This window comes from Pituophis catenifer, unplaced genomic scaffold, assembly GCF_029215685.1.
Source record: "Pituophis catenifer annectens isolate HBS135680 unplaced genomic scaffold, rPitCat1.0.hap2 SCAF_3, whole genome shotgun sequence".
NCBI classification, from domain to species: domain Eukaryota; kingdom Metazoa; phylum Chordata; class Lepidosauria; order Squamata; family Colubridae; genus Pituophis; species Pituophis catenifer.
Window position 1 is genome coordinate 152000904 of NW_027256883.1, and position 6187 is coordinate 152007090.

Sequence of the window (6187 nt, forward strand, 5' to 3'; positions counted from 1 at the left end):
ATATTGCTTCCTCCTCCTATTTTCCCCATAACAACAACTCTGTGAGGTTGGTTGGACTAAGAGAAAGTGACTGGTCCAAATCACCCAACAGGGTTTCATGCCTAAGGCAGCATTAGAACTCAAGTAATTTAATAATAATTTTAATATTTAAATTTATATACCTCCTGGCACCTTAACCAAAGTAGCTCCTTCTGAATTTTTTCTCCTAACAAGACCTTCTGAGTTTTAAGAAGGGAGCCAGGATTTGCATTTAATAGTCTTTTTCCCTGTTTTTTTTTTTTCCTCATTGTGAGTCATATTTTTCATGTTACAGGATTAAAAGAAGGGTTTGCTATGCTGTACACTAGCTCTGGAATCCTCTGACTAAAGAGAGGATGATGATGATGATGATGATGATGATGATGATGATGATGATGATGATGATGATGATATGATGGTGATGACCACGTGGAAAATCTTTTTATCTTAGGATAAAATTGTGTCAGGAAAAACAATGGACTGTAAATTGAAAACAAATCTGGCCATCCAACAGAAGTGTGGTCAGATCAGTAATGATCTGGAAAACAGTGCAGAAATGTTCCGGAAGTACAAAATAAGATACTTAATGAGAAATTATTGCTGGACAAGATGATCACACCAAGCATGAACTGAATCATGTTCCATGGCTTTCAGTTTATTTTGGAGTCCAGTTCAAGTGCAGATAACAGTATCTGATGCCTCTTTTATATTTCTACCCGAGTCTTGTGGTCATCAACAGAAACCCAACTTAAATGTTGAAGTGGGCCAGGAGTGAGCCTTTTCAGTTCTGATCCAATTGCTGTGCAATGCACATTCATTCTCCAGACTTTACATTGTGCTGCATGTGATGTTTTAAGTCAGTTTTCTGGCTTTAGCTGCTCTTTTATTCATAGTTTTGTTATGTTTGGTATTATTTACTTTTGCAGCATAACACCCTGACAATAATTCCTATGCAGTGGCGAACACATTTTGGGAGGGGAAAATAATTACAGAATCTACTTCACAGAACATGTTGCGTATCCATAGCAAAGCAAAACATGTTCTGATCTTCTTAGATATAACTGTGGGTTTAATAATGGATCATGTCTGTTTTCAGACCAGTTCAAAATAAGTGTCATAGAATTCAGCTCTGTCTGACTGAAGGGGAAGCAGCCAAGTTATGAAAAGGGAAACAGAGAAAACTGTGCTCCTTAAGAGTTGATACTAGCTTGATGGCATATAGTCAATGAAACTGATGAAATGTGTGGGATCTTTCAAGATGCTCCTTTTTCTTGCAACCCCTCTCTGTGCTTGCAGCCTGATAGATGGGCTACACATTTGCTGCTTTTATAGCAATAGCACTTAGACTTATATACCGCTTCACAGTGTTTTACAGCCCTCTCTAAGCAGTTTACAGAGTCAGCATATTGCTGCCAACAATCTCGGTCCTCATTTTACTGATCTCGGAAGGATGGAAGGCTGAGTCAACGCTGAGCTCTGTCAGGATCAAACTCCTGGAGTGAGCAGTGAATTAGATTGCAGTGCTGCATTCTAACCATGGTGCCATCATGGCGTAGAATGCTACACCAAATTTCAAAACCAGAATAATAGATCATAGGCATGGAGCACTTCTGTGCCAGCAAAGAGCCTTGATGGTACAGTGGTTTAATGCACCCTGTTATTAACACAGCTGCCTGAAATTTCTGCTGGTTCGAATCTCTCCAAGGCTCAAGGTTGACTCAGCCTTCCATCCTTTCTAAGGTAGGTGAAATGAGGACCCAGTTTGTGGGGGCAATAAGCTGACTTTGTATAAAAAATATACAAAAGAATGAAGGCTATTGCTTAACGCATTGTAAGCCGCCCTGAGTCTCCGGAGAAGGGCGGCATATAAATCAAATTAAAAAAAAAAAAAGTAGCTTAACCCATTTACAGTATATAAGCACCTAACCCCACACTAAATATTAAGAAAAGGGGTGCTGGCATGGGATGCTTGGTGGGATGAATAATGCCAAAGAGAACCATCAGCTGCTTAACTTGTCCCATATTAAATTAACTTGTCCCATATTAAATTAACTTGTCCCATATTAAATTTACAAAGATAGGCACCAGTCAGAAATGGCCTCATTTCTGTGTCAGAATAGAGATTAGCAGCAATAAGGGCAGCACAGTTTATGCTGGCATACTTTTCTGCCAGCTCATCGACTGGAGGATAGCAATTTAATATTGTCACCTGGCTGTGCCCTAAAACACTTCTTCCTCCGTGATGCTCTTGTAATTTTGCAATCTGGATCAGCTTGAGCTGGTTGCCATGGTTCTAACTTGACAACAATGAGAGCAGACTCAGGAGTTGGCCCAGTATATCAACTGCAAGCCCATCTTCACCTTGGGATATGCAAAGCCAGGCAGATTCTTAAAGGCTTTACAGAGATTTGCTAGGGTTTGCTTCCAGTCTCCTGTATGTACAGTGGGATAAGTTCAATCGTTATGAGATCTGCAATCTCTGCATCTCTCAGGATACATATAGCTGTAGATTAATGGTTTTTTTAAAAAAAAGAAATCTGGCAAGGATAGGAAAAACGAAGATGTGATTGTATCGGCGTGATTTCTAACCTGCTAATTTAAAAACAGCAAGATTTTCTTTCTGCAAGATTTGGTGGGACCCAATATTTACCCAGGGAGTTTTGAAAAGCTTTCTGAAAAAAGCTCTCAACCCTAACTTTCATATCCATGGCTCCAATGCCACAAATAGTTGACAGGAAAACCTTCTTTCCATTTGCAGTTGTTGGAAAGATGGACTTTAAACTCAAAGCACTTGTTGTGTTGATCGACACGGAACGAAGGAGGGACACAAATTCCATCTATAATAGGCATAACCCGAGAGGCTTTTTGCAGAGTTCTTTGTGAGCCACAGAGCAGAGGAGTCATTGTTGTTTGGAGTTTCCTTATGAGAACCTGTTCTGTGGTTACGCCTTCATTTTTAATTCCAGCACAACAGCTTATAATTATTAGGAAGCACATTCTGTAAGGAACTGAGTTATCTGTTAAAAGGATTTTTTTTTTGGGGGGTGTCAGTACCAGATGATCAGAAGTTTTTCAGCCACGTTATAATTCTTCAAGAAAGACTTGACAAACTGACTGCATAGTGAAGTAGTATGGGAATAGTATGACAGCACAAGAAATTTGTTCAAGAGAATGTTCTACCATTAGCATTGTTCAAATAACTAAGAAGAAAATTGTAGATTTTAAAGAAGAGTTTTCGATCAAGAAAATACTCACTTGGACTGTACCCTGTTTCATTGGTTTTGGATCCTGGTTTCATCAACCAGGGTTTCTTGCTGGAACGAAATTCTTCAGGATTCTTTTCAACTTCCATTGATTTTCTTGCCTTACATTGGAAAAGAAGGTGTCATTGTTGAAACACAGATGCCAAGAAACTTTTGCAGATCAAAAATATGATGGTTTCCAAGATGGGCTGTTCTGGAAGAAAAGGAACAGTTGTTGCTTTGATCAGTGCTGTGGTAGTGATTTCTGGCTGCATCGTTCTCTTAGTGTGGCTCGCAGTCAGAAAACAATTTCTAGAAGGTATGAACGCCAAGCCAAGTCAAGCGATTTTGAGCTGGGAGCCGGTGTTTTCCGCGAGCGTGCGATTGCAGGTTTAGGATTTCATATGATTATTCATATTTGGATTATGTTGATAATTGACAGCTGTGCTAGAGCTAGTTTGGCTTATTTTAAACATAACCTGACTTTTACTTTAATTCTTTATGTTCTTTATTACTGTACGCCCAGTGTTTTTTTTATTATTGCAAACTGCCAGAGTCAATGGTTGATTCAGCAGGTTACAAAGAGCATTTTAAAAATTACATTTTTATAACATGTCAGCCCTCCAAAAACAATGTGAGGGAACCATTCCAAATCTTTTCCTGACAAAATCTTGGCACATAAGAATCAGTTGTGCTAATAAAGACCAATGAAATACATACGTGTAATACTTTTACATTCTTAATTCTGTTACAAATTATATGGAGATATGGATACCGATAAAATAACTGTACAATATTAACTTTGGCATGGTATATCATTTGTTTTCAAGAACTCAGTTGGGGTGTTGGGGATTTCCTCTCCCCCCCCCATCCATTTAATCTCTTACATGTTTCATTTATTTTTTTCTAGTGCTGATACTACAGATTTATGCTTTTATTTTGAATCCCATCATTTTAATTAACTGTTGAATTGTTTTAATTTGCATCTTCTTTAGAGCCTATGCGTTAAGTTTCTTATTTCACAGAATATTTTGGCTAGCAGAGGACTATAAGAAAGAATTCTGTAGGATACGAATGCTCGCCCATTGTGTATTGGAGTGCGATGTTATAATGAAAGATACCATTTAACTTTAGATCTGCAGTAAAATATTCCTACAAGGTGATGGTTTAAAAGTATGTCCCATTGAGAGAAAAAAAAGGCTTATTTCAGTTTAATGCAGTGGTGAAATGTAAAATTTGTTACTATCAGTTCTGTGGGTGTGGCTTGGTTGGGGGGGGTTAATGTGACTGGGTGGGCGTGGCCAACTTTTTTTTTTTTTACTTTTAAAAGCATTTTTTCTACAACCTCTTCAGCAGAAGAGGTTGCAGAAAAAAATGCTTTTAAAAGCCTCTGACGATCAGGCAACTCAGCTGGGATCGTCAGAGGCTTTTAAAAGCATTTTTTTCTACATCTTCGGCTGAAGAGATTGTAGAAAAAATACTTTTAAAAGCATCTGACAATCCCAGCTGAGCCGCGCGATCATCAGAGGCTTTTTTTTTTACTTTTAAAAGCATTTTGGCTGAAGAGGTTGTAGAAAAAATGCTTTTAAAAGTAAAAAAACCAGCCTCTGATGATCGCGTGGCTCATCTGGGCATGGGTGTGTGTGTGCAGAGATTTTTGCTACTGGTTCTCCAAACCACCCGCCACCATTGCTACCAGATTGGGCGATCTGGTCTGAACCGGGAGCATTTCACCCCTCGTTTAATGGTATAGCCTCATAGAATCTCTCCTAGAGCTGAATTCATGAAGAAAATGACCTGAAACTATAGAAAGTGCCTGTTGGTAGAATATACAGACAAACTCAGCTACCAACCATGGAGAAAGATACACAATATGAAAGTGATTCCAGATGGAAGGGTCCCTTCAGAAGATACCTGAACAATTTCATCATTTTTTCCTTAAAATATTTTTATCTGGAAACAAAAATAAGGAGAAAAGAATGACATAATCATCTGTATCCAATAAGCTTTTGCAAATAAAGCAAAGTGATTGCACGCAAACATCTTACTAACCTACAATGCTCCATCTGAGTTCCTGAGTTTCTTTCTCAGTCAATCCAGTTTGCATAGCACTTTGGGATACATAGCACTTTGGCTCTGAATCTTTGCAATCTGAGTACAGAAAAAACTATGGTAAATCCAAGTTTTATGAAGCCAACATTAGAATTCAAACATAGGTCCACTTAAGCCAGGTAATATTCTCATTATTAGCCCAGTTTTATAATTTCTTCATGCATTTGAAATACACAAGACTAAATGTAGGCTTGTTTCCAGAAATATACCTTACACAGGAAGAAAAAGTTATTCTTTCCTTCACTGAAGATAATTAAACGTGTTCCTATAACAAAGTTAAGAAACTAGAGGTAGTCCTCAACTCACAACTGAGCCCAAAATTTCTATTGCTAAGTGAAACTGTTGTTAAGTGAGTTTTACCCCATTTTACAACCTTGCTCGCCATAGTTATTAAGCGAATCACTGCAGTTGTTAAAGTAGTAACACTACTGTTAAGATGTTAAGTACATCTGGCTTCCCTATTGATTTTGCTTGTCAGAAGTTTATAAAAAGTGATCACATGACCTCAGGACACTGCAACCGTCATAAATATGAGCCACTTGCTAAGAGTCCAAATTTTGATCACGAGACCATGGGGTTGCTACAAATGGTCATAAGTGTGAAAAACAGTCATAAGTCACCATCTTCAGTGCCGTTGTAACTTTGAATGGTCACTAAATGAAAAGTTGTAAGTCAAGGACTACTTATATGTGTTACTAGGTCCCAAATATTGACGATACCCCAGAGGTGGTAATGTTCCTTAAATGTTCCTTATCTTCGTCTAGATATTAGTGTGAATTGAGCATATTTATTTTTTGTACAATGTCCTGATTGAA